Source organism: Hypanus sabinus, chromosome 9 (genome assembly GCF_030144855.1).
Source record: "Hypanus sabinus isolate sHypSab1 chromosome 9, sHypSab1.hap1, whole genome shotgun sequence".
Classification (NCBI taxonomy): Eukaryota; Metazoa; Chordata; class Chondrichthyes; order Myliobatiformes; family Dasyatidae; genus Hypanus; species Hypanus sabinus.
In genome coordinates, this window is record NC_082714.1 from 148389522 (window position 1) to 148411900 (window position 22379).

At 37.6% G+C, this 22379-nt stretch overlaps 1 protein-coding gene across 3 annotated transcripts in view; it reads right to left on the minus strand.

Moving 5' to 3' along the window:
* Positions 1 to 22379, minus strand: part of osbpl2b (oxysterol binding protein-like 2b) — a 97816-nt gene that overhangs the window by 74757 nt on the left and 680 nt on the right. Inside the window, exon 1 of one of the 3 annotated variants that reach the window (XM_059980770.1) lies at positions 22273 to 22363. The exons of the other annotated variants lie outside the window; for them this stretch is intronic. The gene's annotated coding sequence lies outside the window, so the exon portion shown is untranslated. Of the gene's footprint in view, positions 1 to 22272; positions 22364 to 22379 lie in introns of those variants that run through there. 3 annotated transcript variants of the gene reach the window in all.

Below are 22379 nucleotides of genomic sequence, written 5' to 3' on the forward strand. Positions count from 1 at the left end.
CATCGCTAGAACTATCTGCAATGACCAAAGCAGCCATCTAGACTGAAATCTTCTGTTCTTCCATTGCTCTAGGAATGGCCCAGAGACTTGTCAGATCACAAATATGCATTGGGCTAACAAATCCTGCAGGCTTTTACAGATGTTGAAGTAATGAGCTTATACACAAAACACATTCATCTCTTCAAGAACAAAAAAAAGGAGCTTTACGGCATGTACCTAAACAAGTATCTGACTTGAAAAGCAAAGGTGAACGTGGAGTGGGTGGAACTGAAATACATCAGGTATAAAGTTAACTAGAAACTGGATAGTACATTTTTGGCATGCTAAAACACAATGTCCAATATGGACCCAGACAAAAATAAAGAAATCCTTCAACAATGACAATTGTAACAGCGTGTCAGTGATTTGGACCAAGGACAAACACCAAAACAAGGCTTCCTCTGTTCAATATTACCAACTGAATGCAACCCTTACGGCTTTGATAGCAACCACCACCCAGTAGGATGTTAGCTCTTAAAAGACATACTCCCCATAGAAGGCAGCCAGACAACAGCAATATTTTATAACTGCCATTGAGGATAGTAGGCAGGCTGCAGAAGAAAGAGCATCCAAGATTGTAAATAGTCTAAAAGGGATATGGGAATCCTAATTAGTGAGATACTTCCAGGAGGTGAATTGGAATAGAACTACCAGCACCATAGTTAAGAGAGCTTGGCAAAAGTGGTTGCCTCCAACTGTAAGAAACCTATACCACAAGAAATTTAACAAGTTTGGAAGCTAGTAACAGTAAGCTAGGTACACCACCACAAAGACCACTCTTTTATATGTGTACCACACACATAGTTGTTAGTTATACAAGCTGTTATACCATTTGCAACTCCCATTCTCTTTCAGCATCCTTCGTACCTCCAGAATCAGAATCTATACATTCTATTTCCTCTCAATCTTATTTAGGAGGTCAAGCCTCCAAAAAAAAAGTAAAATCACAAAATACATAATGTATGGAGGCAAAGGCACTGGGGTATAGAAGGAAATCCTTCAATTCCTTTCGGGACAGGTGAAATCTTTCCTCACTGTATCTCTGAAATCACCAACTGAGTTTTATATAAACAGCTTCCAAATCAAGTCTATCCCTCTTCAATTGTGACAGGCAGAACTGTAACTTGTAGTCCAGAAGTTGTGGCTTCACCAATGCTTTGTAGAGTTGTAGCAAAACCTCTCAATTTTCTAACTCCACCCTTACTGTAATAAAATGCAACATTCTATTTGCCTTTGTAATTACTTGCTGATCCTGCATGCTAACATTGTGTTTCCTGTACGAGTATACCCAGATAAGGTGTACTATGCTATACATTCTGTGGGCTCTCTGCATAAAAGCAAATTCTACATTTCTATTCTTCCTGATGAAGTGAATAACAACTGACCCAAACTGATCTTCAGATGAAAGTTGAAAGCCATGTAATCATGGCATAGATTAGGTACATAAGAGCAGGACTGCACTTTGCTGGCAAATATTGTAATGCTCATGCATTTAAAAGAATTAATTTACCTCCATCCTGCTCTCCTTATTGAACTATCCCTTGCAATATGTTGGCCTAGGAACTAAATCCACTAAATGATCTATCTCTAAAATAGCGATGGTTAAAAAGAAGCTTTTTGGACCAGAATTGAATTCAATTAAATGCAGGGTTCAATTTTTCACATTCATTCTTCATCTTGCTGAATGAATAGAAGGTGACTATAATTGGTCAGAATTTTTGTAATTAAATTTATTACTTTTGCAACATGCATTTTCTACCTCTGATCTCAAAGTCTTCCCAAAAAGTGATCACTAGTGGTTCTATTTCAATGCGTCTTTCAGCTCTGCTTGGAAAAATAATTTAAAAGGTAGAACATAAAATTAAGTTACCATCATGTAGCCTATCACCATCATAAAGCAGAGTATGAAAATGGTCACAAACCTCACCAAATTTTCACATATTCTTGCCTAGTCCAAATTCTTGAAGTTGGATTGGCATGACTAACAATGCTGGGATTGGTTGAGACAGTCTTTATATTAAGATGTTGGGTTGGATAGTATAAACATGAATGTCTTGCCAAAGATTCTTTCTATCCAATAGGCAGAAGTGTATCATAATAGCTAGCTTTGTCTGCAAGCAATATTTTTTTGCATCAAGCCCTGTTTACCTGTTACTGTTCCCATTGCTAATGGAGTCCCAAAACACTACAAAGTGCTGCAACTAATACTGTGCCACACAACTGGTTGTATATTTTGTGATGTTAATATCAATGCATTAAAGACAAATTTTACAGGCCACTCTATGCTCAGAAATAAAGGCTCTAGAGAAGGTCATTAGCCCCAAATGTTTCATTAAGTCTATATTCCCTTTTATTTGATCTACAGCAGAAATCCTATTACCATCAGTGCTGTAACATCAAACATGCTTTCCACAAAACTATCTTTGCCTTTGTCAGACATCAGAATAAGGTCCCCTTTCCGACTCCCAGAAGAGTGCACTACACTTGATCTTAGTCAAAAGGCCGAAAAGCAAACCATTGGTCAGTGAAGGAAAGAAAGAATGCTGATGTGATCACAATCTTTCTTTGCACCTGCATTCACACACTTACACTTCAGCTACTTAAGGCATAAGTGTGGTTAAAAAAATTGGCCTGAAGTTCACCTGGGTTGGGGGTGGGATGGCTGACCTTGAATCAACATTGCCCCAGGAGGACTCAGAGAAGGGCTATGATAGGACTGCTTTCATAACTTTCATAACATGTCAGGAGCAAGCACACACACAGATTATGAGCCCCTTGTTGAGCTGATTGATAAGGAGCATGAAGTACCCAAAAGAAACTGTGCAAAACCAAGAGAATAGGACCTCCACTTGGAGGTGGTATGTCACTGTGCTCTTTCTGTCTCTATGTAGTATCACCCTGATTATGCAAGTTTGGGATCTGTCATACTCAAGAATCTATAAGCTATAAATCATAGCTTATAATTTATACTAGGCAGAGCTAGATGCTGTCATCAACATGCTAATCTGCTAATAAGCAGTTCACTTTTCCCTAAGAGCAAAATGATGCCACAAATCAACTACAAGCTTCTCCATACAGGAGAAAAGCCACTGTGTTTCAGCAGAAGGATGCAAAGTGCAAGACAACACACAGAAGCTGAGTTCGGCAAATAGGAACTCTATCCTTTTTATAGGAGGCAGAAGGTGCCTCTCCCACCTACTACAATGTGAACATAGCCCTGCTGATGCAACATAGGGACTTGTCTTTGAGAAGAGTCAAGTCAACATGGACCACATAACGTCACTTCAGAGTTTGTCAACAAAGTCAGCTCTAGAGTTTGAACTAATGCAGTCCAAGTGCTAGCAGATCATTAAATCATTGCCAGCCTGGTTGACAAGGGTGCCTAGTGTGCAGATTTTGGCACTTATAATCCCCACCACGAGGGACCAATTCATTTCCCAATATGACTTACAGGCAGCATGTTTACCCTGCCCCACAATTTCCCCTTTAATTTGACTCTGGGCAACTTTATGAAACTAGTTCATGTAGGGCAATGGCTTCTCTGCGTATTCAAAAAAGGAAAGAAAACAGAGTCTATAATAAAGTATTTCACAGCCTGAAGCATCCAGACTAATCTCACAATTGGTAAAATTATACTAGGAAAAGATATCCAGCACAAGCTACTCCAGAAAACACAAAAGATTATGCAAATGCTAGAAATCCAGAACAAAACATACAATATGGAGAAACTCTGCAGGTCAGGCAACATCTATAAAGAGGAATTAACTGTCAATATTTCAGGTCAAGACCTTTAATCAGGGCTGGAAAAGATCCTTTAGTTTAGCAGAAGATGACTACTGTTTTAAAAAGAGGAATTAATGCAGTTGTTTCTTTTAAATAACTAATCTTTACCATTTAAGGAAATACAACTCTAGGAGGAGGTTTTCGAAAAATGTTTTAGGTTTCATTCTTAAATTTTTGGGAGATTATCAACCCATGTAGAGAAAGAACTTATTACATAGACTGTAAACACAAAATATTCTGCAAATGCTGGAAATCATGAACAAATGCAACCCCCTCCCCTAACAACTCCCTCTGATTCCCATTCCTATTGGATTCCACCTCCTTCTTCAACCCTTTACCTCAACCACTTCTGCACTCACAGCTTATTACTTCATGCACCCTCTCCACCATCGGGCTAACTTCTCCCTCACCTAGTCTCTCACCCATTGCATTCCAGCTCCTACTCCTTCCTCTCCTCAAACCTTTTTTACTCTGGCTTTTGCCCCCTTCCTTTCCAGTCCTAATGAATAGTCTCAGCCTGAAACATTGACTGTTTATTTGCCTTCATAGATGCTGCCTGACTTGCTGAGTTTCTCAGCATTTTGTATTTGCTACATAGATTGTCACATTCTGCTCTCAGCACTTGTCCATTTCCTTCCAACCTGGAAGAACAGCTGTAGTTGCAGATATTTTGATCATCTGCCATTTTGCAATATTCCATATTTTTGCACCAAATTATATGCAAATGTAGCAAATTCAAATGTATGTGTACAAAAACTATTTTAATTAACCTTCCATAACCTGATTAAACAGCTGTTAATAAAAAGATAGAAAATCATTTGTTTTATTCAGACAATTCTTTAAATACAAAAGCAATTTAAATTTTAAGTATTTGTATTAAATTTTAATCACATACAATAGGATTGCTAATGAGATTCCACCCACATAACAAGCAAAATCAAAGTTACTAACACTGTATTGTGACCACTATTCTTCATGTCCTCGACAATTTCAATTAAAGTCACTCTGGTTTCCTTCAGGAAACAGACACCATTTTTCATTAAATCCACATTAGGTAGTAGATAGCTTTGCATCCACTACCACAATTTGTTCTGTTCAATAAAATCCACAAGTTCAAACATTTGTCCATTCACCAATCCACTCTAACCTCTCCACTCAGTAGAATGACTGAGAAACAACTGGTGTTCATTAAGATAGGTAAAATGCTAATTGTGCCGAAAACAATAATCTGTTATGATGTCTCTTTCCCATCCAGCTCACTCTAATAACCAAAAACCTTTACTGACAACAATGCATGTGGTGTCAATGTTAGTAACTCATCCTTTTTTCACGACAGAAATGTCAGCAGGATAAGTACTTACATCATGATCATCAATTTTTAAATCAGCAAAAAAAAATTGTATACAACTCTCAGCTTGCACTGAAAGGTGTATTTGTACATTCTGCATGTCTTTTTTTATGATCGCAATTTACTGCTGATTACTTTGAACAGCAAGTACTGCAAGACAATCCCATCAACTGCCCTAATTACATACCCATTGTTTTCACTTGGTCTTGTTGTGTGTCATTGTGCCGTGACAGTGTGAGTGATTGTCTTGGACATTTTTTTTATTGGGATTGCAAGACCCTGTTGGAATATACTACCCTATAATGTAGTATACTGAATGTTCAGTTCACTGATAGTAGGGGAGCTGCATTGCCTTTGTTGGGGCAAGGATGAGGCCAAAGCCACGGGGTCGTCTGTTGCAGCCATCTAGGAAAGGAGACACCAAGGCAGTGTGGGAGAGCCTCTGTGAGGGGTTTTGGAATCCATACTGGGATGGGGCCTGTCCCCTCCTGTCAGTGCTACTCTCCAGTGCTAGCTCAGACTGCCTTCCAGTGTTAACTCAGTGCAAGAACAAATTGGACTCAGACTACAGTTGTGCCACTCAGGTACTTAGGCTATATATTTTTATTTATTATTTTGTGTGACTGTATGGTTTACTGAAATCATAATCATATGCACTCTTAGCGTATTATGCTGTTGGCACCTTTGCCCCAGAGGAACGCTGTTTTGTTTGGATACATTCATGAATGGTTGAATGATAATTAAATTTTAACTTGAACTTCTATATCATAGGTGACGTTTCAGTGCATAACTGGTTTAATTTTTAAGATGCTCCAATCATATTTTTGTAGGAGGTTATACCTACCCATTATGTGGTCAAATCTAGAATTCTTAGAAAAATTTTTCAATCATCCAATGTTTGTTAGAAGCTAAAAGTAGACCTTATAATGGTCTACATCTTACATTAGGAAACAAATAACACTGTCCTGGTTATATACCAGTGAGAATACATACAAGTAAAGCAAGCAAGTTTCAGTTCCAATGAGGACAGTCTTGGCAACTTGATACTAATCACAACCTATTAAAATAAATTAATTGTCTCCTGTTTCTAAACCTAACTACATAATTTAGATTACCAATAATCAATGCAACAAATTTCTCGTGTTTTTGTCCAAACACAAGTGATTATTAGATTTTTTTGCAAAATGATCAAGGATGCATATTATTTCGCTGAAGTTCAATTGTTTCCTTTGCAAACAACCTATTAAGTTAAATGAAAAATAATTGCTTATGCTCCCAGGAATGGGCAGATTCTGGAAAACTAATTAATAAATATAACTCAAGAGTCAGTGTTAAGTGCAGCAATTTTTCCTTCAGTGCCTAACAAACAATTTTGATTTGTGACGGGAACAATATAGATATATAAAAAAAATGAACAGGCAAATTAAAAATGACCCCAATTTTGTAATTATAAGAAAAGCTTACACAGTGAGACTGACATGCAGAATATTATGGACTTCTGTGTATGCAGGTTTTAAGATGGAAAACTGAAAAGTTCTCTGGATTTCAACCCTCCTATATAAATGGCACATTTTGCAGCACCTTTCTTCAGTGGAATCAGCACAAAAAAAATCAATGAACCATCAAGAAATCTAATAATTGTTTCCTGTGTAGAACAGCCCCTATGATATCAACCTTTGTTCTAGCATAGCCATGCTGATTTTTTTTTGTTGCTGCTTAGAAATATCTCAGATCTTACAAAACTAACTTCAGGCAAGTGGATAGTATTGTCTTCACATTTCCTAATATACTATTGAAATTTAGTACAGAAATGTTAAAGTTTATATTGCTATTTTCAATAATAACCTCATTTTCTCATTCTTTTATTTTACAATCTACAATGTGATGTTATTGAAAACCAGAAATTCTAATATCTAAAAGAAATTAACATAAAAAGGGAAAGTCCATGGCATACTGATTGTGTGATCAGTGAAGGCCATGACTTTGCTTCTAACAATTTTTTAAGTCACAGTGCTCAAGTGTAACTATGCTTTCTTGCAGTAAACAAAAAGATAGCAATGTACACCCTTAAAGAAACACCAAAAGACTTGGATACTGAGTCAGTTCAGATGGTAATTTAATCATTAGCATTTAAATGGGTATGAATGGGTATAAAAATTAGTTCCTTCAATTCGAGAATGCAAATTCATAAAATCATATATAGAAGGGGCTATAAAATTTCAAAATTTAGAAGAATATGGCTCAGTGAGCCTATGTGGCTCTGAAAGATAAATTAGACAATCATTGTGTTAACCAGCAGTTCTGAAATTAAATAATAGATCTTGGGGTGCACATCCATAGATCTCTCAAAGTTGCTACACTCATTGATTGGGTGGCAAAGAAGGTATACAGTGTGTTGGCTTTTGTTAGTCGGGGGTCTGAGTTCAAGAGCCGCAAAGTGACATTGCTGCTTTATAAAACTCTGGTTAAACTACATGAAGTATTATATTCAGTTCTGGTTGTCTCTTAATAAGAAAGATGTGGAACTTTTAGGGAAGGAGCAGAGGAGATTAACCAGCATTCTACTTGGATTAGAGAGAATGCCTATGAAAGGAAAAAAAAATAAGGGAACTAGGGCTGTTCTCTTTGGAGCAAAAGAGCATGAGAAGTAACTTGTTGAAAGTGTATAATATAAGAGTCATAGATCAACTGGACAGCCACTGGAGGAAAGTACAGGGTGAATAGAATCATATAGCGAGTATACATATAGTATAAAAAAGAATAGATGTCAATTCCTACCCACGGGTGTTTTTTTTGTTACATTACAACCACATAATGAAATTGTTCCCAGGGGTGGTCATACAGCCAGATACATAGGGACATTTAAGAGACTCTTACATAGGAATATGAATGAAAGAAAAATGGAGGGCTATGTGGAAGGGAAAGATTAGATTGATTGGAGTAGATGAAGAAGTCGGCACAACATCGTAGGGTGAAGGGCCTGTACTAAGCTATACTGTTCAACTGAGAATGAAAGGTAAAAAAAAGATTCAAAGTTGCAGAGAGCATGGAACAAATTCAAGTCAGAATTCTGCAGCCCCTGGTGCTGTTGAATAAGGAAAATGCACATCAAAGGGAAGGATTAAAAGTAGCTCGAAGTATACTGTATATCATGAACTCCAAACATTGTGTTAAAAGTGGGGACTTGGTTTTGTCTTGAAACACAGACGATGCAACAACATATAAAAATATTTCTGCTGAATACACAAAATTTATCATTCTGAAAAGTTGAGGCATTAAATAGGAATTACGCACATAAATGTACACAATTGAAATACTGCACATACTGTGAATTCAAAGCCAGCAACATCTTGCTACAGTGTTTCAAAATATACATTGCAATGTGAATGAATCAGTATAAAAGTGTTTAGGTATTTTATTTAAACATGGTGCAAAATGCATTAACTATACTGGACAAAGTGTTTAAGTGACTGCAAAGATTTGTACAAACTAATCAAGCATGCTGAAATGAGCACTACTTTCCACAAAACACTACACTTTTTTTGACAAGTCCTTAACTGTTAGGGTATTTTAGCAAACTTGTCCTTATGGATGTAACATGTTGTTACAAGTTACATTAAAACCACATTCTATGATATTTCACAATCATAAAATCTTAATATTTAACTATTTGAGAATAGTTAATTACATACTTAATATGTAACCATTTGAGAAATTGTTTACAAATATTCCACATAGAAGAATAAACCCTAGCCAGGTACAACACCATCAGTAAATGTTAAGGTCTGTCAATCAAAATAATACTAATTAATATTTAATATAGATCAAAAACTTGTTAGCAATGTTTACAATAATTATTTCATAAATTAAAATTAATATCAGTTATCAGTTTGAATTAAGGTGTGTTAATGCCAATAGTTCAAGTCACATTAGCACACACCTTTAAAAGAACCACAATACTGAATGACATACAACACTGTGAATTTATTCCATTTTGATTTTATTATAACAGCAAACACGAAACTAATCATACAGCTCTGATGCAAGACCAACAGCATGAAACATTAACTGTATACCTCTGTACAGTAACAACTCAAGTTCAGTGGATTCCGGTTAATTTGGCCATCAGTTAATCAGGGCAGCTGCTTACTTGGGACAATTCTTAAAGAACAAACTATTTGGGAAAATAGCCAGGATTCCTTTGTTTATTTTAGACACTATGCTGCTTCACTGGAGGAGGAGACTGTTGCCAAACATCTTCTAACCAGAGTCAGTCACATGCACTTGTGTGGCTGTTAGACACTACACCATGCTTAGAGTGAACAGTTTTAAAATAGCATCAGTTGCTTGCATTTGTGTTCAAAAAGCAGTGATTTTTGTCACTGATAGTTGTTTTAAAAAAAAGTAAGCAACAAGACAATTCAGAACTGGTTGGTTCACTGCAGTTTCAAACATTCAGGCATATAGAGTGGACTGACACCTTGTCCTATTGTCTTGTTTATTATTTATTGTAATGTCTGCACTGTTTTGTGCACTTTACACAGTCCTGGGTAGGTCTGTAGTCTAGTGTAGTTGTTGTGTGTTTTTTTTTCCTGCTTTTTTTTTTTACGTAGTTCAGTCTAGTTCTGGTACTGTGTCATGTTAACACCATGGTCCTGAAAAACGTTCTCATTTTTACTATGTACTGTACCAGCAGTTATGGTCCAAATGACAATAAAAGTAACTTGACTTGACTTGAAATACTGAAACATCTGGAAGTGAAAATGAATTGGTCTCCACTGCTTTGACAAGTTAAGAACAATGAAGAATTTTAAAGTATCAATAATCATCTTGAACATTACCAGGAGAATAAAGATTTGGAAGATGCAATCGTTGAGAGCATTGTATAAAGGCAGGCCATTATGTACACTAGGTGTCCAAGCTGATTTTGTGCACTTAGTCAATGAAGAGCGTTACAGCGTTACTGGATGAGTTCCTCCATCGATAACTATTAGGAACTGAGACACAATTTTATAGTACTGTAAAACTATTGATAGCGTTCTAATTTGTTCTGTATTTTATTTATATACAGAGTATGTTACTCAGTTAAACAGTAGTTTGTCTTTTTTTTAATACCTTTTCAACTATTTCCATGAAACTTCAGCTAATTGGAGGAGCTGCTTAATTGAGCCAAAATGTTCTGGTCCCAGTGAGTTCCAATTAACCAGAATCCACTGTATTTTATAAGTTTGTTTTTAAAAATATCATACATTGAGCACTGATATAGCTTGTATAAGAATTATGATCCATTAAGGAGAAGAATCATTCAGATTTCAGAATCATTTCAATCTCAGGACAAGTTTGCAGAAGATTTTGAGGGCAGTATTCCAGCCCAACCTTCTTTAGCTGCTACATCAAGTCAGACGAGCGAATGTTTATCAGTCTAAACACATTTAATTCTATAAGCAACTCATGCCTGCAATGAGACTCAAATAATATTCATGTTGGGCCAGTATGTGCCATGGGATATTCCTACCAAATGATCTACTGAATGCAGTCACATAAACCAGACACTTAACAAAAAGTTAAATATAATAGCAAAAACAAGGCCTGGTTATTGTCCAGAAAGTGATTCACCATGACTCCTTAAAGGCTTTCCATCTACAAAAGTAAGATGACAATCTCCACTTCCTTGGATAGGTGCAGCCCCTTTAGAGTTTAAGTAATAAGTTATCATTCACAACAGAGCAGCCAACTTGATCCACACCAGACACCCATCCTAAATATTTAGTCCCTCCAATAAGACTAATGTAATGCACAGCCTGTGAAAAATGCATTGATAAAACTTTGTTGACAGCAAGAGTTTCAAAACCAAAGGCATATGGAAGCTCTCCACCAAATTGCACTCCCTGCAGACTTGATCTACATCAGTCCTTTTACTGTAACTGGATTTAAATAGTGGAACTTCCCACCTACCAGAATCATGGGCATAGCAATTAAAGACTGACTTTTGGTTCTTAAAGCCTGTGTGGGACAATGTTATAATGCTGCAGGAGACCACAGATACAACAGATGTGCTCAATGTGCTCACACAATCCACCTTTCATTTCTTATATAGAAGAGAGCTCATTGTGAACATTTAATGCAAGACACTACATTAGAAATATATTAGAAGTTACCTTGCCCAAGCAATTACACCAATCAATGCTACCACCCATTAACACACCCCTCAACACCCCCCACCACCACAACTTTAGCATTTTCTGTCAGAGTTCAGACACTCCTATATCGAGAATCACTTTATGTACATTCAATTAATGTATATAAACTATTTTGCATTTTTGTCTGCATTCCATTTGGAATAAAAATTATTTAGTTCTCCTTTACCCTATGTACTGGAAATTATATTTAACAAACTTGAATCTTTAAGATCATGTATAAAAACTATTTGTCCACAAATATGAGAACGGAAGACTTGAAAGGTCAGATATTGCATCTCCTGCAGTCAAAGGGAAAATGGCATGAGGGGAGTGATTGGTAAAGATGCAAGAACTAACCACGGAGCCTCAAAAGGGAAGGGAAAGATGTGACTGCTGTGGATCCTTAATGCAGCTGTCAGAAATTGCAAAGAATCCATTATACTTTTTATGTTCAAATATAACAGAAAACTGCCCATACAAAATATCATTGCTTAAATGATCTCACCTTATTGAAGCATGCGACTCCACCGATGGTGAATGCTTTAACAGGCATTAGAAATTTGCATGATTAGCTTTCATCATAAGGAGATATGGACATTTATAGATGGAAATGAAATCATGGACTAAAATGTACAACTTCAAAATGGGGCCTGTTATTCATCCATGCACCATGACCCAAATAAACATCAACCAGCTAATCTTGTTTCATTTGAAGATTATATTTGTTTTATATAGAGTTACTGCACAGTAACAGGCCCCTCCAGTCCAACAAGCCCATGTTGTACAATTACACCGATGTGGCCAATTAACCCACTAACCCATACATCTTTGGAATGCGAGGAGGAAGCTGCAGCACCCAGAAGAAACCCATAAGGTCACCAGAAGAACATATAAACTCCTTACAGACAGAAGCAGGAATTGAACCCGAGTTGTTGGCACTGTATTAGCAGTATGCTAACCACTACACTACTGTTAATTGGATTTTTAGAAGGCCTTTTGACAAGGTGCCACACATGAGACTGCCTAACAAGTTAAGAACTCATGGTATTTTACAGGAAAAATATTAGCATGGATAGAGCAGTACCTGATTGGCAAGAGGCAGAGTGGAAATAAGCAGAGCCTTTTCTGGGTGGCTGCTGGTGATTAGTGGTGTTCCACAGGGTGTGTGTTGGGACAGATTCTTTTTGCATTGATGTCAATGACTTGGATGACAGAATTCATGGCTTTGAGGCAAAGTTTGTGGATAGCATGAAGACAGGTACTTTTGAGGAAATAGAAAAGGCTACAGAAGGACTTAGACAGATTAGAAGAATGGGCAAAGTTGTCACAGATGGAATAGAGTGTCAGGAAGTGGATGATTATGCACTTTGGTAGAAGAAATGAAAGGGTAGACTATCTTTTAAATGGGAAGAAAATTCTTAAAAATCTGTGGAATCCATTACCACAGGCAGGTGTGAAAGACAAGTCTTTACATAGATTTAAGGCAGAGGTTGATCAATGCTTGATTGGACAGGACATAAAGGGACACAAGGAGAAGACAGAAGATTGGAGTTAAGAGGGAAAATGGATCATCCATGATGATGGCCGTTCCTAATTCCGTTCCTATATCTTATGGTCTCCCAGTCCACTTTACTTCTCCTGTATAATGGCAAGTGAGATTAATTACTGACCCATCATATAGATATCTAAATTAAAGTTACGTTTGTGCATGTAGGCAGTCATCTACCTACATTTTTAATTGAATTATGTAAGCAAACCAGTCAAGTGGTCAAACCACTAAAGAGAGACAACCACTCATGCCAATGGTGGGATGATGGAAGCTTGGATTATATAGGAAATGCCAAATAGTCTCTCCCATCATAGAAAACATCCTCTCCACAATACAATGCTAATTGTTATCCAGATGGAAAGCCTCATTCTGAAACCTTAATGCTGCTTGACCTGCTGATGTGGTCCAGCATTTTGTGTGGTGCTCCTGACTCCAGTATCTGCAGTCTCATGTCTCCAAAGCTAGTTGATATCAGTTTATTACAATGTGTGCAATTTAGTGTCTCATGTACAGTACATGTTTAAAAAATCTTTACATTTGTACACATTTTTCTGAAGTGATTAAGTGAGACTGGAATCTCGTAACTTACCCTATTAAAATCAATATAATACTGAGATATTATAAACAAATGTAAAAGACAAAATTCAAATGTGGTGTAACAAGAAAATAAAATGAAAATATAAAAACTTAGACACATTCATTGTTTGATAGAGGCACAGCAGAGTATAATCTCCATGCAAAGACAGTGATGTTCATTGGGCTCATGGCCACATTTTCATTAAATGAGTAATAGTTGATGTGCTTTCAATGGGAAGCTAGAAACAACTCCCATTTCCTCCAGCTCTGCATTCTGGTATGTATATTTTGAAAGACTTACTATGTTGATACAAACTAGCATTTCTAAAAGAATCTTGCATAAATAGAAAGCAAAGTGTTGCAGGGATAAGTACTGCACATCAATTTATTTTATTTCAAGAGCAGAAATTTTACTGAAAATTCACTTCCATTTTGAAGATCATTTAAAGTATCCATAAGTATAATCCAAAATCCTTATTAAAGACATTTAATTAGGGGTGTTATATTTAATGCTTTGTTTCAAGTTTAATCAAGAAAGAATATCCCCCAGTATATATCTCGCTATGATAATCACCCTATGCCATCAAACCCCGAATATTAAACTTTTACTACTAATGCAACTGCACACTCATCACAAACTGGTGAGCTGACTGGTCCATTACTGACTTCTCATCACTACTGCATTAAAATTTGCTCTGGTCTAATGTGTCTCCTTGGGCTCAGGTGTTCAAGTGTGTTTGCACATTTTCAGTTCCAGATTAAATAACCTTCATGCTTCCGGTCTAATACATTGACTCATCAATGAACTGGGCAGATTTATTTTTCTATGCAGTTTAACTGCAAACAAACCATTAAGAAACAGGTACATAAATCTCACCACAGTAATTTTTCACCACTGATTATATTTACAAATTCAAAACTGAAGATGGCAGAAATTTAAAATAAAAATTGAATACTCTGGAAATATTCAGCAACACTTTTGAGAAAGAAATAACATTAACATTGCAGTCGATGACTTCTCACTTCAAATGGAAAATAAAGTCAGAGATGCAAAGCAAATAGAAGCCAGCATATGACAAGTAAAGATCTGTGGCAGGTAGAAGGCTGATTAAACATCAAGTGATGAAACTTGTTTAGAAGAGGCAAAGTGAGAATATTAGAATCTTTAACTGAATTTATTACAAGTCCAAAAGTCTGCAACATAACCAGCGGTAACAAGGTGCTGCAAAAGTCTGCACTGAACTTAATTGAAATAATGAGATAGTGACAGTAATCTATTCTTAGCTGGTCAAATGCAGTAGAGACAACACCAATAGCAGCAAAAACAATGCACTATTGCGCAATGAATTTTACCCAGAAGTGTTCAGAAGAACACAGGCAAACTGGCAGCTGTAGCATCACCAACATGTACAAGAAATCTTTTCAATAAAATAGTTTATTAAAAGCAGAGACTACAAAATAAAGATGAGCAAAAAAGCTGGATGAACTCAGCAGGTCTGGCAGCATCCATTGAAAGGAGTAGTCAACGTTTCGACCCGTCAAGACCCGAAACGTTGACTGCTCCTTTCAGCCGATGCTGCCTGACCTGCTGAGTTCATCCAGCTTGTTTATATGTGTTGATTTGACCACAGCATCTGCAGTGCACTTTGTGTTTAAAATAAAAATGAGGATATGGCAACTTTTATTATAACTTTGCAGCGAAGGGGAATAAATAAGAAACATATAGAGAATAAGATAGTGGGGGGGGGGATCATTGGTTAAAATTTAGAAAGGAAGACTAAATAGAAAATATTACTATCAGAATGAACATTGTAAATATGGAGCAGCCAGAGAAACACGGCCATTCCTAAAAATGTTTGATGCTACTGGTATAATGGATACAGAGCCACTTCTTTTTCTGCAGACCCGTGGGGTTAAGAACAAAAGGCAGATAAATGTGCCAGAACCCTATTAATGTGGGGTGGCCATTGTACTATATTAAGGGTTACAAAACCGCTTGCTTAATGGTATTGGCCCACTGCATAAAAATGGTTGGGAACCCCTACTACTACATGAAACACATAGACCTGCTGAGCAAGATCTTAGTTTCCATAGCATGAAGGTGCATGAAATTTCAAGTAGCGTGTGCTGAACAAACTTAATATGTAGGCATGCACAAATACACAAACAGATAGTGGATTATCTCAGTGATGAAGATGCAGAAATCCAAGAGGAAAAGTGCTAGAAATAGACCATATAAAATTTGGAAAAGTGGATAATGTCTAGTTTAAGGCCAGACTAGCAATGCTAGTAATATACTGGAAAATTAACTGAAGGAGGAGGGGTACCCGATTAGAGGTCTGCCAACATATAAAATTAAAACCCAGCACAAGGAGGTACTTATTTTTGATTCATGACCCAACAATCATCCAGAATCCATCCCAGTCTACAGGGCCCACTTTCACACCTTGTAACAGGGCCTTATATAAAATTCCTGAGCATTAATTATGCATAAAGAACTAACCTGACCCAAACAAAGAAGAATGGCAAGAGCCATGACAGTGCTGACTTGCAGAGAGATCTGGGGATTCTCTGAAAGTGATTACACAGGTTAATAAGATTGTAAATATTATGTTTTGTTACTCCAAAGTATTAAACTAATTAAAATATTGTCACAGGAGTTCAAAATGTAAATCTAATTTCTCATTTTTACTTTATATATATATATATATATATATATATATATATATATAAAACTTCTAATGAATTATTTGAAAACACTTAATCTGCAGCAATGTACTGCATACACAGCTAGAGACGACACACAGTCGGTAAGTCATTTCGAAACTAGTTTATTCAAACTTTGCGGCGCTGGCATTTAATCCCTAACGCCCACCCTCTCCGGGTGGAAATGACGTCAGAGGTGCATTACCAAAGTCTCTCCCCATGCGCTGGCTATTTGTGAGCCGGTTCCCCTGTGCAGAAAGTGGATTGCCAAAATCAATATTTACAATATTACTGAAATATTAAATACACAACAGTAAAGAAAGCATATGGCATGCTTGCCTTCTTTATTTGAGAAATTGAGTTCATGAGTCAGCAAGTTTTGTTGCAGCTTCATAAAACTCTAGTTAAGCTGCATCTGGAGTACTGCATTCAGTTCTGGTCACATTATAGGAAGGATATCAAGGTTTTCAAGATAATGCACAAGAGGTTTACCAGGATGATGCCTGGATTAGAGTGCATGTGCTATAAGGAGAGGTTGGACAAACTTGGGGTGTCTGAAAGAGGCTGAAGGGAGATCTGATAGAGGTTTATAACATTATGAGAGGCATAGGTAGAGTAGATAGCAAGATTCTTTTTTCCCCAGGATTGAAATGTGCAATACCAGAGTGCATACATTTAAGATGGCAGGGATGAGTTCAAAGACGATAAGTGGGGCATTTTTTTTTAAATACACAGCGGCATGTCTGGAAGTGCAGACAAATATAATAGAGATATTCAATGCACTCTTAGATAGGTATGTGAATATGCAGGAAATGGAAGTATATGGACATTAAGACCTTAAGACATAGGTGCAGAATTCGGACATTCAGCCCATCGAGTCTGCTCTGGCACTACTTCATGCCTAATCAATTTCCCTCTCAACCCCATTCTCCTGCCTTCTCCCCATAACTTTCACACCCTGACTAATCAAGACCTATCAATCTCCATCTCAATTACACCCAACGACCTGGCCTCCATAGATGCACTGCCCTCTGGCCAAAGAAATTCCTCCTCACCTCTGTTCTAAATGGGCATCCCTATTCTGAGGCTGTGCACTCTGGTCCTGGACTCCCCCCACCACAGGAACCATCCTCTCCAAATCCACTCTACCTAAGCCTTCCAACATTCGATAGGTTTCAGTGAGACCCCCACCCCCCATTCTTCTAAACTCCAGTAAATAAAGGCCCAGAGCCAGCAATTGCTCCACATATGATAAGCTTTTCATTCCCAGAATCATTCGTGTGAACCTCCTCTGAGCCCTCTCCAATGTCAGCACATTCTTTCTTACATAAAGGGGGTAAAACTGCTCACAACACTTCATGCCTCAGCAGTGCCTTATAAAGCCTCAGCATTGTATCATTGCTTTCATATTCAAGTCCACTCAAAATGACTGCTAACATTACATTTGCCTTCCTCACTAGCGACTCAACCTGCAAATTAATTTTCAGGGAATCCTGCACGAGAACTCTTAAATTCTTTTGCACCTTGGATTATTGAATTCTCTCCCCATTTAGAAAATAGTCTCTACTTTTATTCCTTCTACCAAAGCACATGACCATAAACGTCCCAACATTATATTCCATTTGCCACTTCTTTGCCCATTCTCCTAATCTGTCCAATTCTTTCTGCAGCCTTCCTGCTTCCTCAGCACTACCTGCACCTCCACTTATCTTCGTTTCATCTGCAAACTTGCCCACAAAGCCATCAATTCTGTCATCCAAATCACTGACATACAACACAAAAAGAAGCGGTCCCCATACCAACCACTGCAGGTCATTCCAAAATCAGGGTAACTAACTGTCCTTCAAAAATCAAGGCCCACAAGACAACTCGAGAAAAATTGGATCACTTGCCATATCTCAGGAACCAATGCTCAACAAAAGCAGATGTCTATCGCCTGCCACAAGCCAGCAAGACCTTTTGTCAACTGAATAAAGGTGTATGCAAGGACCAAAGTGTTAAGCACAAGCTCCTGCAGTACAAAGCATTAGAGATCCCCATCCTTTGGTATCCTCTAGACACCTCAAAGCATGAAGGAATGCCATCAATGCTATCTCCACAAAGCCCTTTAAAACCTTGGGCAGAGAAACATCATCAGATCAAGGCTTTGATCACATTCATTAAGGCAAGCCATATGCCTGACACCAGAGTCCTGGAGAAAACAATTTTGCTGAGCTCCATCACAGCAGGAAATTTCTAGGAAGGTACAGGCTATATGCAGGGATAGCTCGCTCAGCATCCTCAAAAACTGCTCTGCCATTTAATATAATAGTGGCCAATCAGATTATAACCTAAACTCCACAGTCCCATCTACTTACAATAATCTTTCAACACTTGCTTATCAAAAATGTATACCTCAGCCTTAAAAATATTTATAAGTTTCATTTCCATGACCCTGTTCAGAAGGGATTTCCAAAGACTCAACCTAAAAATGAAATATTCCTCAGATTTAAATGGATAACTAATTCAAAACACTTCCAGAGGAAACATCCTCTCCCCATCCATTCTGGTATGACTCCTCAGATTCAGTGATGTTCCAAATTCTAGCTGTCCAAAGCACAGCCTGTTCCACCTTCCTCATAAGACAAATTGTCTCTAGGTCTTAGTTCATCTTAGTTCAGATGTTAGTCTCCAAACTACTTGCAATGCATTTACATCCTTTCTTAAATAAGACCAACATTGTACACAGCGCTCCAAAAGTCATCTCATCAATGATCCATATAACAGAAAAAGAAACTCATTATTGTATTTGGGTCCCACAGCAATAAACTTTTTTTAAGCTTTCCTAATTATCTGCATTCTATCCATCTGCAATGAACTGCCAAATCTCCGCAACCTACCACGTTTCCTTTTATTGTTCCTGGAAAAACAGACATTTTCAAACTTCCTTCAGATTATATGTCATTTGCCACATCTTTGTTCACCCATTTAATCTACCTGCATTCACTTCCTACTGAACTTTGAATCATCAGCAAGTTCAACAACTATACACTTGCTGGCTTCGTCTGAATCATTATTACAAATTGAAATGAGTTGAAACCAGCCAATGTCTCCTTGAAAACATAAACCCTCACCAATTCATGTGAACCTTGGTTCATAACTATTCAAAATTAACATCCACCAAACCACTGACCACCTTGAGTTCCCGTGACAAGAACCATGCAAACGGTGGAAAGAACAGCAAAGCAACCTGGCAATTCAATCACTAATCCTATCAAATGCAATTTAGCCCAGATGTAGCAGAGTCTGGGGATTCCTTCAACCACCTCAGAACTGCAGTAGAAGCAAGCTACCGTCAACCTCTCCTCAATGCCATTCTGACAGGTCAGTCTACGCTGAGGCCACTCTCAGGCTGGAGCAGCAACATCTCATATTCTGTCTAGGTAACCTCTAAGGTAATGGAAGGAACATTGATTTCTCCAACCTCTGGTATTTTTTTCCCCATCTTCCCCCTTCAATTCCTCATTCTGGCCTCTTACCTCTTCTCCTCATCTGCCTATCACCTCCCCCTGGTGCCCCTCCTTCCTTTTCTCCCAGTCAACTCTCCTCTCCGATCAGATTCCTTCTTCAGCAGCCCTTTACCTTTTCCACCTAAAACCTCCCAGCTTCTTACTTCACCCCCACCCAACCCACCTGGCTTCATCTATCATCTTCTAGCTTGTTCTCCTTCCCCCTTCCCCACCACCTTATTCTGCCATCTTGCTACCTTTGCTACCTGCTGTGTTCCTCAAGTTTTCTATACATGTTGCTCTGGATTCCCAGTACCTTCAGATTCTCTTGTGCTTATCAACCTTGAGGGTTCGCCCAATAAGATGATTCCGTTTACATCATCTGAAGCCATCCTACTTACCAAACAAAATTAATTCACAACTCTCACCATTAAGTTTTAACTCGCACTTATTGGCCCATTTCACCAAATTGTTTATATTGGTTGAAACTTGTGAAAGATACTTTTGAGTTATGTTATCTGCAAAAATATTATTAAGTGTTTTGATCTACTTTTATAGAGTCTACATTTACATGCCCACTTTTCTCTACCAATCCTACAATAATCATTCCTCCCTACCTACATCACCTTTCAATTATTTCTCCACCCTGCAATTATACTTGCACCCACTCACAGTGTGAGCAATTCACAGCACACAATTAACCTCCATCCAGCACACCTCTGACATATGGGAGGATAAAGTCCACGCAACACTGAAAGAATGGGCAACTCCACGTGGACGGCACCCAAGGTCAGTATCAGAATTGGGCCTCAAGATCTGTAAAGCAACAGAACTAAGCAGTGTGCCATTGTTACTTGGTCATAGATAACACATATTTGGTTAAAAAGAACCAAATATACATATAGAAACAGGAATAAGGTAGTAGCCCAACAAATCTGTTGTAATTCAACATAAACACAACTGAACTTTTATACAACTCCATTCTCCCATCTCATTCCAAAATCCCTTATTCAATATCCCAATATCCCTCTGTTATACAAATATCCCTCATCAATATCCCTCTGTTATACAAATGACTAATTTATCATGATCCTCTGAGTGAATAAAAATGACCCTTTTCACAACCAGAAAGACTGACCTGCTTATCTAGATGCAAAATAAGCTGACAACATCTATGACATTCACCTCTTAATTCTTTCAAACTCTAAAAAAGATAGGCCCATTGTCACTCTGGGAACTAATGCAATGAACTTTCTTAGCAGCTTTTTATTTATATCCTTCCTTACAATCATCAACCAAAGCAATTTTCTACATGTTGTCTTCTCAAAAGTTTAAAAGTTTAACATTTTCTTTCTCTTTTAACACAAGCCCTTTCATAAAAAGGCTAACATGCCATTTGCTATTCCAATTGCCTACTAGAATCCCATGTGATTTTTGCACAAGATGTTCAAGTCCAAACTCGGTTATATCACCCTTATCTACATCTTTAGATTTACAAGTACATGCTGGTTATTTGTTCATATTTTTCATTAAATGAAAATATCAGACATTGCTTTTTTTAAAAGTTAAACCAAAGTGAATATTTAAGTCAAACACCCAACCCCTTCACAAAATAGCAACACTTTGGATTAGGTGGTAAACTTAGACAGGTGCATTGAATTAATACTTGCAAGATATTATATGCTCCACAAAGCTCTGAATCTATTAAGATGTCTGAAAAACTCGGTTAGGTTTATAGCAAGGTTTATTTGAACTTGCACACCAAAACGTACTAATTACAAACCTTTTCTTTCTAAATAGTTACTTAAGTATTCCAAGCCACTATGTTACAGGTATATCAATCTACCGGTAGTATCTTTTACACACGGGCCTAGCTGACAAAGAAATAAACCTTACTTAATTTTGTTACATAGGATATTCATCACCTAAAAGTTACAAAATAAAGTTAGGGACTATTTAAAGAATGATCTTAACTGTAAAATTCCAGGCTGACGGTACTGCTCCTGACCGTTAATGCTTACGAGTTTAAGTTACATGACTGTGAAAAGGTGCACTGTAAAGACGGAGATGGAAGAAAATGGAAACCCATTAACTGGTATAATGTGTGCAGACTTGAGAGAGATTTGATTTCAGGTAACACCGCAAAGACCATCAAGACTTATTAACCAGAAAAGGGAACACTGTGGGGAGACAGAGATGATGTCGCGTTAGCTGAAGGAAGTTCTTTGATATGGTATGCTGAGAACTTACGCTTATAAATAGGTACTTCGACAGACTATACATTACCCAGCACTGTGCAACCGAACACGAATAAACACACATTGAATGCCATATTTCTCGACACATAACATAACCAAATTGACAACAGCCAATAGTTCATCACGGGATGAAAGAAACGTTAAAAGTGAACTGCTCTGCATCATTCCGCATTGAGCGTCTGGCATTCAACTGGCGAAGGCCTATCGCAGAGTTACTCAAGGACAAATACTGACGTCCTTCTCTATGGAAAAGCACGGACATACACAAACACATACTGTATATCCAACTAGCCTCTCCAACAATGTGAACCACGAATGTTAATTTTCCCAAATAAACATCACTTACGGCGTTCACTAGTTTTGTTTAGTTGTCTGATTGCTTTAGTTCTTAAGAAACCACCTGATAGCTTGAAAAACAGATTTAAATTTTTTTTAAAGAAATACTACCCGCAC